The 19,645-nt window shown below is 47.5% G+C and overlaps 1 long non-coding RNA gene across 1 annotated transcript; it reads left to right on the top strand.

Annotated features, from left to right (window-relative positions):
• The first annotated feature begins 8,256 nt into the window (after positions 1-8,256).
• On the top strand, positions 8,257-8,823 carry LOC143844033 (uncharacterized). The gene is made up of 3 exons (XR_013233799.1): positions 8,257-8,345; positions 8,465-8,584; positions 8,716-8,823. It is a non-coding gene; the product is annotated as an uncharacterized LOC143844033 (long non-coding RNA).
• The last annotated feature ends 10,822 nt before the right edge of the window (positions 8,824-19,645 follow it).

The following is a 19,645-nucleotide window of genomic DNA, read 5'->3' as shown; positions in this document are numbered from 1 at the left end:
TTGGCTACCCCTGGGTTAGAAATATTCTTTGGAGGAGATTTGGAGGAGGGCCTTAAAATGGTACAATGTCCACCCTCCAAAGCAGCCATTTTTTTCCTGCAGAACTGATCATTATAATCTTGTGATAGTAGAGACAATGGTAGAGGCTTGTAGGCTGCAGTTAGGGTGAAGTAGTGTGGGTGTGTCCTGCCTGGGCTATGGCCAGCGCTTACCAGCAACTGTTTGTATTTTAGTGTGCAAACAGACAGACAGAGCAGCATGGGTCCTGTGAGTCTGGAAAGTGCAGAAATATCTAAATAAAGAATACTTACAGCCTGAAAATGTAAATGGTGAACAAGTAATGGTCTGGAGAGACATGGGAACTAAAGTGATTTTTCTCAAGATTGGCCTGGTAAATATAAATCGGTATTTGCCAGGAAAGTCCTATGAAATCAAAGGCATAAGTGGCAGAATTTCAAGTGCAGTTAGGTTTACAGGAACGTAGACAGTGAGACTTTGGAGGAAACTAGGTGATCCACTTTTATGAGGCAATGTCTTGGCCTTGCAGACAACAACAGGGACTGCAGTTCCCAGCAGTAGGCCTCAGGCTTCAGAAAGGCAGAAATAACCAGCCAAACAACAAACTGTGCTAGCCAAGGGGTGTCTGTGGCCACGTGCATTCCTTTTGAAGGGGTGCCTGTGAGGGAGAGAGCTTTCCCTTCTGCCTGATCTGTACTTCTAGGGGATCCTCAGACCCTACCTGAAGGCTGGCATTGCTAAATCTCCGTAAAGTACAATTGCTACAGATTCACCCCTCCAAAGCAGCCATTCTTGCTTGGGTAGCTGATCTTTATAGTCTGGAGCTGAGTAGTAATTCCAGGAGATCTCCAAGTCCCACCTGGAGGTTGGCTGTCCCTGGTCTGGAAATATTCCTTGAGGTTTGGAAGTGGGGCCTCAAAACTGTGTAATGCATCCGCAGCCACCTAACCAGCCACATAGTGCCCCTTGACTTATTTCAGGTCAAGAAAACATTGCAGATAGGAGGTAAGGTTGCTAGATTGGTGTAGGTTCATGTTCTGGAATTTCACACTACCTAGGTGTACATAAACCTGACTAGGATCAAGACTGTTGTGCACAGACGGACCTCCTCTTAGGGTTGCCAGCTTCCTGGTGAGACACTAAACTAAACTGGGGGTTTTATACTGGACGTTGTAACCCGCCATGAGCCAGCTTCAGAAGTGGCAGTAAATATATCTAATAACAATAAAAATAACAATAATAATATTGTTTAATATTTTTCATGAAGATAATATCAACTAGTAATTAGATCAGAATCTATAAGGCAGCTAGTCCTTACTGTATTATTAGGACTTGTTATTTTATAAAAATGAACAAGCGGTGATATGATAGCCATCTCCAAGTACTTGAAGGGCTGTCACATAGAGTATGTAGCAGGGTTTTTTTTCTGTTGCCCAGGGTGGTTTTCTGGTTGGACCAGACCCAATGGGATAAAATTACTTTAAAAGAATTTTGGCTTATCATCCAGAAGAAGTTCCTGACAGTTAGAGGTGTTTCTTAGTGGAACAGGCTTCCTCAGGAGGTGGTGGGTTCTCCATCTTTGGAAGTTTGTAAATAGAGACTAGATAGTCATCTGACCGAAATGCTGATTGTATGAATTTAGGCAGATTGTAAGTGGGTGGGCAGAAGGGATTGTGTCAGTGCTTGGCTCTTGTGGCCCTTTCTTGCATGCCCAGGGAAATGCTGATTGCCACTTCGGGGTCAGAAGGCGAATTTCCTCCAGACCAGAGTGACCAGAGATTCTGAGTTGGGTTTTTTTTTGGGGGGGGGGACTCATCTGGAAATGGAATTAGGGTCACTGCGGGTGGGCAGATAAGTGAATTCACTGCATTCTGTAGCGGGTTGAACTAGATGACCATGGCGGTACCTTCCAACTCTATGATTCTAAGATATTTGAATTACTGACCAAAAAATGAGAACTGTCTAGTTATTTAATATTTAAAGTCTTTGGGGGCTATCCTCCAACAATACCATTTTATCCATATGATTTTTATGCACGACCATAAAGAATGTGTGTCTTTACACCAGAAAGGATTAAGAAAAAACCCAGTAACCCATCCCTTTGAAAAACAACTACACAGGCTCAGGTAAGAAAGACACTACACCATCACTGTTTCCATACAGCATGAATATTCCCAAAATACAGGAGCATGAGAAAAGACACAAACCTCAAGTAATCTTATAAGTTCTGGAAGAATCATTCAAAAATATTAAAAGTCTATTGCTTTATTATTATGAAAAGTTACGGAATGGAAAGCAAATATTTTGATACTTATTATAACATAGTAAAAATCAACTTTGAGGTAGAACTAGAAACAAGACAACAGAATATCATCACCTTTATGTGCATAAACATGGTGTTAATAGTACATGGCCACATCCACCACACTGTGCGACTTTTTTGCATCTGAAAGAACTGCCCCACCCAACAGCCAGAGATCAGTGGGTTTTCCAAATAAAACAGGAAACCAAAGGGAGTGTGTTACCATTACAGCCACCCACCTTAAAGCCTGCTGCCACCTTGCGTGTCAGTGAGTAGAAACGGCGTTGGGGGCTGGACATGGTGGTGGAGATTGGCAGACTGGAAGGGTTTGACCGTAGAGTTTCTGCAAAATCCTTGAACATCTGCTGGTGTTATTATACCACTGTGATGAGATGTTGACATGCTAGGCTCTGCCCTATATTTCCTCTCAGGGGTTACCTGACAACACTAGTTATTGTTGAGTTTCTGTTTATATCCTTGTCACAATCTCTGTAGCTAAACCTTGCCCAGAGTTTCAGATCTGTCTCTCATGAGTAATAGCAAGTCAGTAGGTAAAGATACTGGCATCTCCTGCTCAGGAACTAGATATCCTATAAGTTATGTTGTTGTGGTTTTTTTAGTCACAGTGCAGCAGAAAACTTTATAGAGATCACCAACTTAAGCAGTTACCCTACAGCTATGCACGCAAAGAGAAATATGGTGGCTAGAGGCACATGTCTCTAGGTAGATGTTTTTAGGAGGTGGTGAATATTCAAAACTTTGAGTCTCAAAGAAAGGATTCAAATCTGGTGTGGTCACTGGGATGATCCCACAGCCCTCAGGCAGTGGCAAGACACCTTTACTGGCCTCGCTATAATTAAAAATGAGCAGGCCAGGCTCAGGCAGGCACCAGGGACAAGAGACAATAAGGATGGACGAAGCGCAGATATTCAAATGTCCAAACATCAAACCAGAAGGATTGACCCAAAGAGCACAGGCCAGCGTCCAGAAAATCTCTCACACAATGAAGCCTAACACAATGGTTGCAAACAAGCTACTTCCACACTGACTTACCCCTTTCTGGATGCTTTTATCAGGAGTCATTTGGGGACAGCTGCAACTCCTCAACTGGCTGAGTCATCCAGTGACAGGTGCAAGTCATCAGTGGCTGGACATTCTATAGGGCTGCCAGTCATGATCCTATATTCAGTGATTCCAGCTCACAGGCAGAGGTTTCCCTATGCTGGGCTACCAACCACCTTACAGTACTCTTCTTGTGCCCCCCTTTGGCCCCTTCTCTAAATTCCAAGGGCTCTGGTGATCTTTGGGATAAGGCTGGTGGCTGCAGGATTGAGGGTGTAGCACACTGACCAGCCTGAGACTCCCCCCTTTGCACTTGACAGAATCTCTTAGCCATTCCGCACTGGGATCCATGTAGCAAATTGTCTGCTGAACGAAAAATCACCATTTTTAAATAGTGGAATTCGGCGTAACGCATACCTGCCTTTGTAGTGGAATCCAGTTGCGTTTCTATCGTTTCCCACAGGGTTCCGGTCTCTGCAAAAATCGCTAGCCAGGAAGCGCTATTGCTAAGCTGTGTCCCGCCCCTGGCCGTCAAGCAGCCAATGGGCGGCCGTTATCATGCTCCCAAACAGCCCCTTTCCCTTTAAGGAAGGTTTAAAAAAAAACACACACACACCCGTTGCAACGAATATGCATTGATTCGTTGCAACGGAGAGACCCATCCAGTTAGCAGGTGGTGTTTGAGCTGCCGTTTCATCGTTGCCACGCTCCCCCCGAGTGAAAAAAAAATCCCCCCCCCCCTCACGGGCGCGATTTTCGGCCGAAAACAGTGTGAAAATAAAGTGAAAATAAAGTGAAAATAAACCAGCAAATGGGCTTGTGCTTGGTGACTTTAAACAGAGGGGCTGCAGCCAGGGAAGCCTCGCTGGGTAAACGAAGGCTCGCTGGTGCGTTGATCTCCGCTTGCTGGGAGAAAAAAAAATGGCGATCGCTTCGCCGGAAGATCAGAGGAGAGAGCCAGGGGGAGGGACTTTGCAGAAACCGCAACAATGGTAACACACAGAACTTTCCCGCTAGTGTTGCAGATTGGTTGCAGGAGTGTAGCACTTTCCGGAGGCTGAATCCACTTTTTGGGATTTCCCTGAAAGCGCTACAATGAAGCGCTTTTTGCAGATCGGTTTCAGGAGTGTTGCAGATTGTCAACGACATTGAGCATAATGGCAAAACTGTAGCGATTTCAATTAGTAACCATTGTGCTATTTTGGACGAATGCGGAACGGCCCTCTATCTTGTCCGATGGGTTTTCCTGCCATAGCTAAGGGCTGAGGCTGACTTCCTCCATCTCTACCTCATGCAAGGAGGTGCTGACAGACTCACAACAAGCAAGCTAACCCAATCCTGACTGCCAGATGAGACAGCAACCAGAGCAAGTCAGGGGCAAGAACTGTGTCCAAAGAATGGATTGGAGATGCAGGAGGGGGGCATGACCACAAAGCCTGGTCAAGGTGTCCAGAGAATGCCTGACTGGAAGGAAGAGCTAGAAGCTCAGGTAATGCTAGCAACAGGTAAGGCTAGCAACAAGATGGGAAGAGTGAGGAGCCTCAACAACACTGGTCCCAGTCCTGGAAAGGACTGCAGAGCTGGGAAGGGCTGAGGAAGAATACAGCCCAAGAGTAGGGATGAAGCCATTACTTTAAAGGACAGGGGAGAATGCCCAGAAGAGAGGAAGAAGGCCAAAGAACAAGAGGCCCAGGACGAGTGTGAAGGTTCTGGGGTGGTCCAAGTAACTCCTGGGGGTGTCCATGCATTTAAGGAGGGGCAAGGGGCTGGGACAGATTAATGGACTACACATCTTGGGAGTGAATTAGCATGAGGTTAGATACCTAAGTTTCTTTTATATTTTTAACTATTAAAGTAAATGGCCAAGATGAAATCTGGGAGGGAATCCCTTGTGTGCTAAAGCAGAGTCCATGCTCTGTGGCCATAGTGACATGTGACATCTGAGTTTCTGGGTAGTAGCAACCAATGTTATTTCTATCACTAACAATTTTCAGCACTTAGGGCCATTTCGCACAGAGCTCAAAGTTGCTATTTGGTTGCTGTTAGCGAAATCGCTACTTCAACTAGCGAAATGTAACTAGCTGTGCCCGTAACGCACAGCTGCGGTTTTTGCAGAATTTAGCACTTTCACTTCTCGTCACTTTCGTAACCCACAGGCTTCCGGTTCTCCGTCTTTTCGCTACAAAGGAGGTCCCTTTTTAGTGCTTCCGGCCTCCCGTGCCCGTCAATCAAACTGCAGGCACACCTTTGACCTCGACCCTAAAGCCGGACTTGTCGGGGTTCCCTTTTTTTTAAAAAAACCCAGGAAACCCCGTAGCAACGCGTTATCGTCCGATCATTGGCGCCCTTGGAACGTGTTTTCTATTGTTTTCTATGAACCAGAGGTTGATGCATTGATATGTTTGATTGGTTAATCCCCGCCCACAGTACACGCCCACAGGTTACCTGCTTATATGCACCTGGGCAGACACGCGGTCGGCCTCACTCTTTGTTTGCGTAGCCTACTGCCCGCAGCACAGGTTAACGTTGCAATGGAGAGGATTATTTTTCGATTGTTGGCTCAGATGCTTGCGGTGGTCCAGCGTGTCCATACCACCGTGCGGCATAGGAGGGCTGCTATCGAGGACTACCGAGAACGTATTGCTGGAGCGATGAACACCAGTACAAGACGTTCTCAACGGGCAACCATGGCGGCAAAGAAGCACTGGCAAGCTCTGGCAGAGGTCCGGTTCCCCACCTGGTTCTGGGTGGACGAAAGATCCTCTGACTGGTGGGAAAATTTTGTGTGGGCTCGCTGGGATGATGACCACTGGATTGCCAACTTTAGAATGTCTAGGGGAACATTTTTTGAACTCGTGGAGGCTCTACGTGGACGCATGGAGAGGCAAGTCACTGGCATGCGGTGCCCCGTGCCAGTGGAGAAAAGGGTGGCAGCCGCATTGTGGTACTTGGCCACCCCTCAGTACTTCCGGACAGTAGCCCAGCAATTCAGACTCGGAGTCACAACGGTTGGCGATATCCTTAAGGAGTTCTGCCTCGCCATGGAGGCGGAATTGTTCAGCAAAGTCGTGTGCCTCGGAGACCGGCTTGGAGCGGTGAGTGTCATTCTATCCCCTTTGCCCTTTAAATTTTTTTTCTTGTTTGACAGGTCAGCAACGAAGACGCGATGCACCCCACGCTGACATGCCATGGCTTATATTCTTTTCTTTCCCTTATTCCAGAGTATGAACGGGTTTGCCAGGCTTGGATTCCCGCATTGTTTTGCGGCCGTCGATGGAAGCCACATCCCTATCCGTGCACCCGGGGGAAGCATAAAGGAGTACGGGAACAGGAAGGACTTTTGTTCTGTTCTCCTGCAAGGAACTGTGGACTTCTCCGGACGGTTTATCGATGCCGAGGTGGGGTGGAGTGGCAGGAGGCATGATGCCCTTGTTTTCAGGGAATCGAACCTCAGGAAAGCCATGGACGAAGGGGTCTTTGTTCCAGGAAACCCCACCGCCACCATTGAGGGCGTGCGTGTGCCGGCGTTGGTGCTCGGGGACGGAGCCTACCCATTACGCCGCTGGCTCATGACTCCATATAAGCGGCCAAGGACAGACGTGCAGAGCCACTACAACCTCAGTCACTCCCGGGCAAGGAATGTAGTGGAGCGTGCCTTTGGACGTTTGAAGTCCCGGTTCCGTTGCTTGATGTCACGACTCCATGTGCATATAGACAATGTGACTCCGCTGATCATCGCGTGTGTCATTTTGCACAACATCTGCGAGGACAAGGGACATAACATCCCCTTCCCTGTGGATGAACCTGATCCTGTAGTCCTTGAGGACACACAAGACATCCCTGAAGCAAGGAAAAAAAGGGTCTATGCGGAGGGGTGCAAGGTTTGGGACGCTATAGCCACCCACATCTACAGAAACAGGAGGCGTGTTTGATTGTTTTTCCTACTCTGGTGTTGAATAAAGTTTTATGTTCTTTGTTTAACCTTGTCTTGTGCGGTTTGTCTACTTAGCCAGCAAAAAAACGGGGATTCTCTGGTCCAAAAGCACTTTGACAGCCCTAAATGCTAACTCCCCGCTGAAATTGACAAACACAATACGGAAGCGCTGAACGGGGAAAGTTTGGGGAGGCGGGTAGCCAGGAAGTATTGGCGACCCCTGTCAAACCGGAGGATCAATCCACTTATTTTCCAAGGAATAATTTTATTGGTGGGCAGCTTTGATACATTTAAAATAGGGGTGGTCGATCGGAGCAACGCATGTTCGTTCCCTAACCGTCATTCCGAAGATGCCGAAGCCACGGAAGGGCTCCTTCTGGCAGCGCGCCAAGGCTGAGGCACTTCTGGAGCTTGTTCTACAATCAAAAAGTGTTGGCCGCCTTATGGCCAGCACCCACTGCCACACCAAGGGTGCTTACCTGGTGTTGGCATCAAAGCTGAGGGAGAGGGGCTACGTCCGGACCTGGGAGCAGGTCCGGACAAAATTTAAGAGGGTGAAGCTGGACTTCCTCAACAGTCTAGAACAGTGGGGGGGGGGTCCCGCAGCCAAGTGGGAGAACGGTCTTCCACGACCAGATGGTCAAGATATGGGAGAAGGCTGGGAAGCCCCCCCTGGAAATGAGGAGGCATATGGGTGAGTGCTGCCCTCGTTGTGTTTTACCCTTAAACATGCATGGAATGACTAGCTGCCTCTTTCCCCTACTGTCCCCAATGAAATTCGAGAAAGTATTAAGATGCTGTCAACCCCCTCTGACTTAGCCCGCCAGTACTGTAGAACAACTTTGGTTATGCACTTTGAGTCTGATTGTGGTGTGGCCATCAGCTGTGTTTCATCTCTGGTTTGTTTGCTTTTACTTATGATTTCTCTTTTTCTTTGCCCAGCTACACAATCACCATCCAAGCTGGCAAAAGCACCTGAGCGTGAGGAAGGGGAGGAAGAGGGACCTTCCACCTCAGGACAGGCTGCAGGTGAGAGTTTTATGTCTTTGAGGGAGACCCATGTGTGTGTACCCCCATGGAGCCATATGGGAGCCTGCTGTGATGCTTCCATTTGAAGTGTGATTAAATTCTTTATTTGATTTCTATAGCAGAAACTATGGAGGCAAGGCTGCGTGCCATGGAGGCCAGGGTGACTTCCTTAGAGGCTGAAGTGGCAGACCTAAAAGGGGAGATGGAGCGGCAAAGGCAGCAGAGGGAGGCGGAAGAACGTAGGTTATGTTCCCCACTGCCCAACTCTTCTCACACTGTGGCTAAGGCCACTAAATAGTGTATCCATGTAAACTCCAGGTTGGAAAATATGTTTGGCACTAATGTGTACTTTTTCTCCCTCCCCACACAGTTAAGAAGAAGGAGGACGAAGACCTCTTCCGCCGCAAAGTCAGGGGGACCATGGGACGGTTGTGCAGGAGAGTGAGGGAGATGGAAGGGGCTGGGGAGGGGAGCAGTGGGACCTGAGTTTTGTTTTCTGTTTGTGTTGTGGGGTGGGGGGTGTTGGGGGGGTTCCTAGTTACATTGCCCATTTTTCTATCCCTGTTAAACTGTTTGTTAAAATAAAATGTTGTTGTAAATTTCCTGAAAAAGACTCCAGTGTGACTCCTTACACTCGCACACCTTTCACCCCAAACTCCTAAAACACCTTTAACCTTTAAAACACCCTCCAACCTCCAACCCACACAACGGTACCAGAATAGACACAATCACTAGAGAGGGTACACAGAGACAGAGTCAAAAATATAAACTTTATTTAACAGACAACAGCAAACACAGATAACGTTAAATAGACAAAGTGGCCCGAACTAGGAGGGGGAGAACTTGTCCGCAGGTTTAACTATTCTCTTCCCGAGAACAGTCCTCCTTCTCGTTTGGGTCGAGGCATTCTGAGATGGGGTGGGTGGGGTGGGTGCTGGAGGTGGTGGGGTAGGTGTGGGTGGGGGGGGGGACGTGCACGGTAATCTGAGGAGGGTTGGCCGTCTCCATAACCGCGACCACCCTCTCCATCAGCCTCCTTATCAGTCTCACCTCCTCCACGCCTTCGCGTAGGGATTGGTTCGACTCCCTAAGGATTGCACGCAATTTTTTTCCCTCCTGGGCCACGAGGGAGAGCATCGCCTGGTCTGCGGCAGCGGCACGCCTGGACTCCTCCTGGCAGTGCTCGAGGATTCTTTCTCCCACACTAGTTAAGACGGAGACGCGCCGCAGCCTGCCGCGTTCCCTCGCCAGCCTCTCCTCTGCCTGGAGAGCACCTCTAGGTGGTGAGCCGGCTGGCTCATCATCTTCTGAAAGGACCTCTGTTGGCAAAAAATGAGAAACAGAACTGTTAGTACCATCGAGACAGTCAAAACCCACTCTGGTGCACATGGTGGCCTTTCTTGGTTACATATTGTTAAACCAAGACTCAAAACAATGCCAGGGAAGCACATAGTTATTGTTTGTTTGCCCATGGTGGCCTTTCTTGGTTACATATTGTTAAACCAAGACTCAAAACAATGCCAGGGGAGCACATAGTTATTGTTTGTTTGCCCATGGTGGCCTTTCTTGGTTACATATTGTTAAACCAAGACTCAAAACAATGCCAGGGGAGCACATAGTTATTGTTTGTTTGCCCATGATGGCCTTTCTTGGTTACATATTGTTAAACCAAGACTCAAAACAATGCCAGGGGAGCACATAGTTATTGTTTGTTTGCCCATGGTGGCCTTTCTTGGTTACATATTGTTAAACCAAGACTCAAAACAATGCCAGGGGAGCACAAAAATGAAAAGGAAGCACACGGTTAGTGGCTTGTGACATTGTCCTGCAGCCATGGCTCGAAAGGAACAGTTCATGCACGCTCACCATCTTGGATCTGTATCCGTCTGCGCAGGGCAGGAGGTCCAGCCACCCCACGCTCCTCCTCCTCCTGCGTCCCGGGTATGAAATCTGCAAAAAGGAAAAAAAAACATGATTTATGACCAAAGTGTGGCAAAGCAAGCTTCAAACCCTAAAGCAGCAACGTTGAGGGACTCTCTTCTGTCTCTTAGCAGTGCTGCTGCCCTGCACAAACAGAAAAGCACAAAGCAGTTAAACCCCCCCCCCCTTATTGCAACTGATACTTACCAACATTTGTTGACGCCCCAGAATCACTGTCCTCGGCCACCGCTGCTGGGGACTCGAGGACCACCGTCCCAGGCATCTGTGTCTCTGTGGACAAGAGCAGAAAATAGTGAAAAAGGAGCAAGCATACAACCTGAACCACACAGCAAGCTCCCAAAGTAGTGGCTAAAGCACTGCAGAAGGCCTATGGCTGAGGCATGCTGCAAAACCTTTTTGGTTGTTGGTTAAACAGTACCGTTTTAAAAAGCCACCATAGCAAGCAATCCACAAACAGGCTGGCATATTATGCTTTGCAACGAACACAAGGCATACAATAGTGAAAAAGGAGCAAGCATACAACCTGAACCACACAGCATGCTCCCAAAGTAGTGGCTAAAGCACTGCAGAAGGCCTATGGCTGAGGCATGCTGCAAAACTGTTTGGGTTGTTGGTTAAACACAACCGTTTTAAAAATCCACCAAAAGCAATCCACAAACATCCTAGCATATTATGCGTTGCAACGAACACACGAGAAAACGATTCCCAAACGTCAGAACACACATTTGCTCAAAATGAAATATAAAATTAAAATAAAAGTGCTTACCGGAGGCAAGGGGCGTTTGCTGAGGAACCTCCTCTGGCTCCCCAGGAGCGATGGCCATTAGGTCCAGCGTGACCATGTCCGCGGCTCGTTGCTGGACGGGGGGTGGAGGCCGGACGGTGGACGAGGTGCCCTCGCCGGGATCCTCCTCAGCGGGTGGTTCCTCGACCGGGGCAGCCGGCTTCCGAACCACCTTAAGGCTCCTCCCGACGCGCTTTGGCCTGCCGGCTCCTTCCCCGTCGCCGTACAGCGGACGCTGCTCCTCAAAGTAGGGGCAGGTCACCTTCTCGTTGCCGGAACCCTTATTATGGTTCACGGCACGCATATACTCTGCCCGCATTGTTTTAGTTTTTGACCGGCATTCAAGGCCGGTCCTGTTGTGGCCCAGGGCACGCATCTTGATGGCCACTTGTTCAAAGACCTCCCGATTCCTGTGCGAGGACTGGAAGGCGTCCTGGATTTTCTCTTCCGAGAAAATCGCGATCAGGTCCCTGATCTCCGCGTCCCTCCATGTTGGCCCACGGCCGGTCGCAGGGACGGACGACGCTTGCGAAGAGGATTCCATGGTGCTTTCGCTAGTAGCTGAGCAAAATGGAGGTGCGAGGTGCAGGGTGCAACGGATCATATACCTTCCCGCACACAAAGACAAAGGGACTAGCCGGCTCCTGATTGGTGGAGGGCAGTAGGGGACACGCACATTGGCCACATGAGGTCACATGTCACGTTCAAAACTCCTCGCGCGGGAACAGGATCTGCTCCTAATGGCCAGATTACCGCCCTTGTTGTTTGACTTCTCACATGCACTGATTCGTCCACACGCGAGAAGAGCAGTTTGAACATGCAGCGGGAGCCATTTTACTGAAATGTCCGCCATTACAAAAACGCATGCCGGTCTAAAACCGAGAGCAAGTGCAGTGGTACGCGACAGTTCCCCAATAATATTCACCAACCAAAGCATAAATCAATGACATGTTACTGGCGAACGTTCGTTGGCACGCTCAGCGGAAAGTTTTTTAAAATGAACGGCGGACGGCGACTCCGCTTGCCGGAGGTCTAGCCGCCGATGGAAGGGGTTGTCCGCACCCAAGCACAACCACGCACCCGGAACCACACAAAGACCCACTACACATAAACCGCCCCTCACGATATCACCTCGAATCATTTCTATTGAACCCCTCTAAGCTAAACAGGAGACTGCGAGCGGCGAACGTTCGTTGGCACGCTCAGCGGAAAGTTTTTTAAAATGAACGGCGGACGGCGACTCCGCTTGCCGGAGGTCTAGCCGCCGATGGAAGGGGTTGTCCGCACCCAAGCACAACCACGCACCCGGAACCACACAAAGACCCACTGCACATAAACCGCCCCTCACGGTATCACCTCGAATCATATCTATTGAACCCCACTAATCTAAACAGGAGACCGCGAGCGGCGATCGTTCGTTGGCACGCTCAGCGGAAAGTTTTTTAAAATGCTCCCAGTACGTTGACTCCGCTAGTACTGGGCGAAGGTAGACGGGGTTTTAAGCTTTGGGCAAATGTTTGTAACGTGACGGTGTGTGCCACTGTGCTTTTGAAATACTCTTGTGGTGTCCGGGCAGAATTTCCCAAAGTGATCGTGCTTGAAAGCCAGTCGCCGTCTCGTTGCCTCGTAGATCCCCGCTCGCTCGGAGAAAAAAAATGGCGGACAGTTCGCCGGAAGTTTGGAGGAAAGGCTCGGGAGGAGGGACTTTGAAGAACCCGCAACAATGGTAACGCACAAGTCTTTGGCGCTATTGTCGCAGATTGGTTGCAGGAGTGTATCGCTATCCGGAGGGTGAATCCACTTTTCTGGATTCCCCTGAAAGCGCTACAACGAAGCGCTTTTTGCGGGTCGGTTGCAGGACTGTTGCAGATTGTCTACGACGTCGTGGGTTATGGCAAATTAGTAGCGTTTCCAATTGGCAACCATTCTGCTACTTTGAAGCCGTGCGAAATGGCCCTTAGTTTTTTTTAATGTATTCCGAGTATGACATTTCAACCTTCTTAAGCAAGCTTTTTGCTGTTTTGTTTATTATGAAACCCAAGCAGTTGCTTGAGTGTTCCTGACTAGGAGACACAGTGAGATGACACCGTATCCTGTGGGAGCTTCAGTTCTCTTATATCAACATTCACTGACTCAACTGTCAAGCATTAACTGGGCCATTCCCTTGCTATCAAATTTCAGAAGGCCAGCAAGAGCCTAGTTTTGTTTTTAAGTCATAATTTCCTGTAGATAATTTCTACAAACTTTGTTTTATGTCTATAGTGACAAAAAACAAAGTCATAACTTTATATTAATTGTTATTAAAATGAGGGACAGCAACAAACTGGGCTGAAGGCTTTTATCACCTTTGCCCCTCCAGGGCCTCAGCAGCCACCAGAGAAGGAAGAAATTGACAGGTTGCTAGCTTCAATGAGATGTACCATCAATCCATTAGACCAGTGGTCCCTCGTCTGGAGACCAGTACCAGTCCATGGATCAGTCAGTACCGGGCCACGGCTCCTCCTCATCCTCCTTCACTGCTGCTGCCTTGGGGGCTGCCCTGTCACTCTGCTGCCAGCTCACCTTTGGTGCTCTCCACTGGCTGTCATAGCTGGGGCTCCCCCTCAGCATGGCACTGCGCAGCTGCTGCTGGCAGTGCCCCCCAGTGGGCAGCGGGAAGTCAGGGGCGCCGACAGGAAAGCAAGTGGAGCAGGGGCTCAGGCTGCAGCAACGTTCCTTGGCAAAAGACTACCCTTCCCTGGGCCCCAGTAAAATTGTCAAGCTTTGAACAGTCCCCGGTGATAAAGAGATTGGGGACCACTGCGTTAGACCCCGACCTCTTGTGGCTCTCATGTTGCTTGATCTCATAGCAACATTTGACATGGTAGACCATGAGCTTCTTAATCACTGCCTCGTTGACAGAGGATAGAGGGGATGGCCTTCCAATGGCTGATATCCTTTCTTCAAGACTGAGGGTAGAGGATTGCCATCGGGGAGAATCAACTGCACTGCTGCCAATTTCAGTGTGGAGTTCACAGCATGCAATTCTCTCTCCAACATCATTTAACATCTTTATGTTTCTCCTCAACCAGCTAGTTGGGAGTTTCAGGCTTGGTTGCCATCAATATGCCAATGACATCTAGCTCTGTCTCCTGATGGATGGCCAAATGTCCTTCTGAGCTCATTAGCAGGGTGCTTGGAAGTTGTGGTGGAATGGCTCAGAGCAAGTTGTCTGGAGCTGAATCCATTGAAGACGGCGGTTCTGTGGCTGGATACGAAAGGACCAGATCAGGAAGAGCACTTATCCAAGCTGGATGGAATGCAGCTTTCAAATGTATAGATAGCCAGGAACTTGGGTGTAATTTTTGACACCTTCTTATCTATGGAGACTCAAGTTACTAGAGTAGCGCAGCTGGCATTTTCCCATCTCTGTCAAGCTAAGCTACTTGTGCCCTATTTGGCGCCTAGCAAGAGTGATCCATGTGATGGTCACCTCCAGACTTGATTACTGCAACTCACTCTACACTGGCCTTCTCTTGTCCCTGCTCGAGAAACTGCAGCTGGTTCAGAATGCAGCTGTTCAGATCTTCACCCAAATACCCTGGAGGGTCCATATCCAGCCAGTTTTCCAGCAGCTACACTGGCTCCCAGTTGAATTCTGGATCTGTCTTAATCTTCAAGGCCATATGTGGACTGGGCCCTGCATAACCGAGGGTCTGCTTATCTGAATGTGCCCTTGGAGAGCTATCCAGTCAACTAATACCGACTGAGTAGTGATCCCTGGCCCCAATGAAATCTGCTTTGCAGAATAAGCTCTCTGGAGAAATTGGGGCCCTGACAAAGCTCATAGAGTTCTGCAGGGCCTGCAAGACAGAACTCTTCCCCCAGCTTATGGTTGAGGCCAGCAGGAACACTGAGAAAACATCCGATCTGGGCCTCACCCCCCCTTGCCTCCATGGTGTGCGCATTTTTAATTATTGTACAATTTTAATATTTTACCATAACTTATAACAATAATTATGTCATGGTTCTATGCAATTATTACCTAGTTATTGTTGTAACCCCCTCAAGGTGACTAGTCACAAAGGAGCAGCATAGAAACCTCAATATGAATAATTAATTAATTAATAAAAAGAGAGAGGGAGAGATGCATGCATGCATGCATGCATACATACAGTTTCTTTCAAAGTTTTTGACTTCAAAAAGTTTTTTTTATTGTTTCTTAACTTTTGTAAACCACCTTTTGTGCTAGTGTATTACACAAACTAGCATGTTTAATGGAGATTGAATTGCAGTAAGCTGAATCACATTTTGTGTTCATAAAGGATGCTTTGGTAAAAACAAAGAAGGCAAATTCTGAAACAGCATGTTAAAAGGACGTTTTACTTCACACCAACATGTATTCATTATACATCTATGCTGCCTTTCTCAGAAGGCTCAGGACAGTTTACATTTTGAGTACCACAGGTTAAAACATATTACATCATAAAACATTTAACTTATTATTTATTAAAACAATTAAATTCCCCCAGGAGCATCCACCCTCTCTCCAGTGAGGTGGGAGTGGGGTGGGTGGGAGAGTGCTGTATTAATCTAGATAGCTGGCATCTGGTGCTATTTCCTCTATAGTTTCTGTGTTTCTGCATATTAGTAGGGTTCTCTTCTCAGATTTTATCAGGAAATCCTTCTGATGTATTCTCTCATACAATACAATAAGAAAGTTATACATAAAGAGTTCAGTGACATTATTTAAACAGAGGAGGACTGGAAGCCTAAAACTTTTATGAAAAGGGGACCCTTTCCTCTGATGGAAAGAGGAGGTAGAGCAGGATGCCCATTTTGTGCAAAGGGCTCCCACCTGCCTTGCATAGGGCTGCCTCACCTAGAGTTGGAGTGACTTTGAGATGGATACGGGGGACAGCCCTTCAGTGGTTGATCTCCTTTCTCCATGGTCAAGGACTGGGGGCAGCAATCTGTAAGACTCAGTCACAATGTTGTTGACTCCAGTGTGGTGTCCCACAAGGTTCGATTCTCTCACTGACATTATTTAACATCTTTATTTTCCCTCTCAGCATAGTGATTAAGCGTGACGACTTCTAATCAGGCGAGCCAGGTTTAATTCTGCACTCCCCCACATGCAACCAGCTGGGTGACCTTGGTCTCACCACAGCACTGATAAAGTTGTTCTGACTAAGCAGTAATATTAGTTCTCTCTCAGCCTCTCCTACCTCACAGGGTGTCTGTTGCGGGGAGAGGAGAGGGAGTGTGGTTGTAAGCTGGATAGGAATGGATCAAGTATCTTATTCACTCAGTCTACCACAAAGTCTCCTGTAAGATAGCAGGCCTGTTCCAGCAGGCCTATGATAAAGGCCTACAAATATCATCAATAAGCTGGTCTAACCACACAAACTGGGAAACACCAGTACACGACTCAGTAGTGAACAACAATGCACCTGGTGGAGCGAACTCCCGGAAGAGCTGCGATTTACTAGCTTTCTGCAGGGCCTGCAAAACTGAGCTTTTCTGCCAGGGTTATGGTTGAGGCCGGCACCTCATGGTAGATCGGATGCCCACCCCCCCCCCCAGGATTACTCTGGCAGCTATTTGTTTACTCCTCCCCTTGGAACATAGGTTGGGTTGTGTAATGTCGCCACCACTTAGATTGGTTTGGGTTAGGTTGGATTTGCTTGGTTTTTAGGTGGGATTTTTTTGTATTAGGTTTTTTTTACGGGGATTTGATTGAATATTACCCGCCACAACCCTCATGAGAGTGGCGGGCTATGAGTCAGATAGATAGATAGATAGATAGATAGATAGATAGATAGATAGATAGATAGATAGATAGATAGATAGATAGATAGATAGATAGATAGATAGATAGATAGATAGATAGATAGATAGATAGATAGATAGATAGATAGATAGATAGATAGATAGATAGATAGATAGATAGATAGATAGATAGATAGATAGATAGATAGATAGATAGATAGATAGATAGATAGATAGATAGATAGATAGATAGATAGATAGATAGATATACCACCCCCTCCCTTCTACCAAAGAGAAGGCAGTGAGTTTTAATTTTTAATCATAGAATCATAGAGTTTGAAGGGGCCATACAGGCTATCTAGTCCAACCCCCTGCTCAACACAGGATCAGCCTAAAGCATCCAAGAAAAGTGTGTATCCAACCTTTGCTTGAAGACTGCCAGTGAGGGGGGGGGGGCTCACCACCTCCTTAGGCAGCCTATTCCACTGCTGAATTACTCTGTCTGTGGAAATTGTTTTCCTGATATCTAGCCTATATCATTGTACTTGTAGTTTAAACCCATTACTGCATGTCCTCTCCTCTGCAGCCAACAGAAACAGCATCCTGCCCTCCTCCAAGTGACAACCTTTCAAATACTTAAAGAGGGCTATCATGTCCCCTCTCAACTTCCTTTTCTCCAGGCTGAACATTCCCAAGTCCCTCAACCTATCTTCATAGGGCTTGGTCCCTTGGCCCCAGATGATCTTCGTCGCTCTCCTCTGTACCCTTTCAATTTTATCTACGTCCTTCTTGAAGTGAGGCCTCCAGAACTGCACACAGTACTCCAGGTGTGGTCTGACCAGTGCCGTATACAAGGGGACTATGACATCTTGTGATTTTGATGTGATGCCCCTGTTGATACAGATCAAAATGGGATTTGCCTTTTTTACCGCTGCATCACACTGCCTGCTCATGTTTAGTTTACAATCCACAAGTACCCCAAGGTCTCGTTCACACACAGTGCTACCTACAAGCGTATCCCCCATCCAGTAGGCATGCTTTTCATTTTTCTGACCCAGATGCAGAACTTTACACTTATCTTTATTAAATTGCATCTTGTTCTCATTTGCCCATTTTTTGCCCAATATTGTTGTTTTATTTCTTTAAATGTTGTAAGCCACCCAGAGCCCTGATTTTCAGCATGACAAGAAGAGGGAAATCAGAATTTTGCATTTTCCCTCATCACAGAGCAAATTGGACAAAAACTCACACCACCCACTGGAGGGCACCGGGTTGCTGCCAACATCATGTGGAAGCAGCACTAAAACCCGTGAGCAATGAGAGGCTGTCCATGGCCAAATGAGAGCCAGTTTGGTGTAGTGGTTAGGAGTGCAGACTTCTAATCTGGCATGCCAGGTTTGATTCCACACTCCCCCACATGCAATCAGCTGGGTGACCTTGGGCTCGCCATGGCACTGATAAAACTGTTCTGATCAGGCAAAAAAGCGGCATATAAGAACCAACCCTTCTTCTTCTGTTCTGACTGAGCAGTGATAGCAGGGCTCTCTCAGCCTCACCCACCTCACAGGGTGTCTGTTGTGGGGAGAGGAATGGGAAGGCAACTGTAAGCCGCTTTGAGCCTCCTTCGGGTAGGGAAAAGCGGCATATAAGAACCAACCCTTCTTCTTCTGTTCTGACTGAGCAGTGATATCAGGGCTCTCTCAGCTTCACCCACCTCACAGGGTGTCTGTTGTGGGGAGAGGAATGGGAAGGCGACTGTAAGCCGCTTTGAGCCTCCTTCGGGTAGGGAAAAGCGGCATATAAGAACCAACCCTTCTTCTTCTGTTCTGACTGAGCAGTGATAGCAGGGCTCTCTCAGCCTCACCCACCTCACAGGGTGTCTGTTGTGGGGAGAGGAATGGGAAGGCGACTGTAAGCCGCTTTGAGCCTCCTTCGGGTAGGGAAAAGCGGCATATAAGAACCAACCCTTCTTCTTCTGTTCTGACTGAGCAGTGATATCAGGGCTCTCTCAGCCTCACCCACCTCACAGGGTGTCTGTTGTGGGGAGAGGAATGGGAAGGCAACTGTAAGCCGCTTTGAGCCTCCTTCGGGTAGGGAAAAGCGGCATATAAGAACCAACCCTTCTTCTTCTGTTCTGACTGAGCAGTGATATCAGGGCTCTCTCAGCCTCACCCACCTCACAGGGTGTCTGTTGTGGGGAGAGGAAAGGGAAGGCGACTGTAAGCCGCTTTGAGCCTCCTTCGGGTAGGGAAAAGCGGCATATAAGAACCAACTCTTCTTCTTCAAATTCCTTGTTCGGAATCGGTCTTAGTCTGGATCCAATTCTTCATCGTATAAAACAAGGAATACTGAGCTTGTGGGTTATAGTCATATATAAATATGAAAAAAAAATCAAGTATGAATCTCCTGACTCAATGTGCCTAGTGCTACAAATTTACTTGTTAAACTGAATTTAAGAACACACTAAAATTTAGCAACATAGCATTCCAATAAATTCTTTGCTAGATATTTTTGTTTCTTTTTGTTGCCAAATCTGCTACTACTGCAAACTTCAGCATAATTAACTGATCCAATGGAGCTAACTTTTAAGAAAACATGTTTAGGATTTGTCTGCAAGCCTCATTATATTATTTTTTAGTTCCATTGATTGTACTGAATTACACCAATTCCTTATACGTTGTGTATATTACTAGATATCACTATTAGGAATTTCCTTTTGACACTTTTATATTGTCTGAGACTTATTAAGCAATGACATAATGCCACCTTGTGGTGTTCTCATGAAACATGTTTATATATTGGACTATAGGAATTCCTATTTAAT

The sequence above is a fragment of the Paroedura picta genome, chromosome 1 (genome assembly GCF_049243985.1).
Source record: "Paroedura picta isolate Pp20150507F chromosome 1, Ppicta_v3.0, whole genome shotgun sequence".
Taxonomy (NCBI): Eukaryota; Metazoa; Chordata; class Lepidosauria; order Squamata; family Gekkonidae; genus Paroedura; species Paroedura picta.
This window is presented reverse-complemented; position numbering and strand designations above follow the sequence as displayed.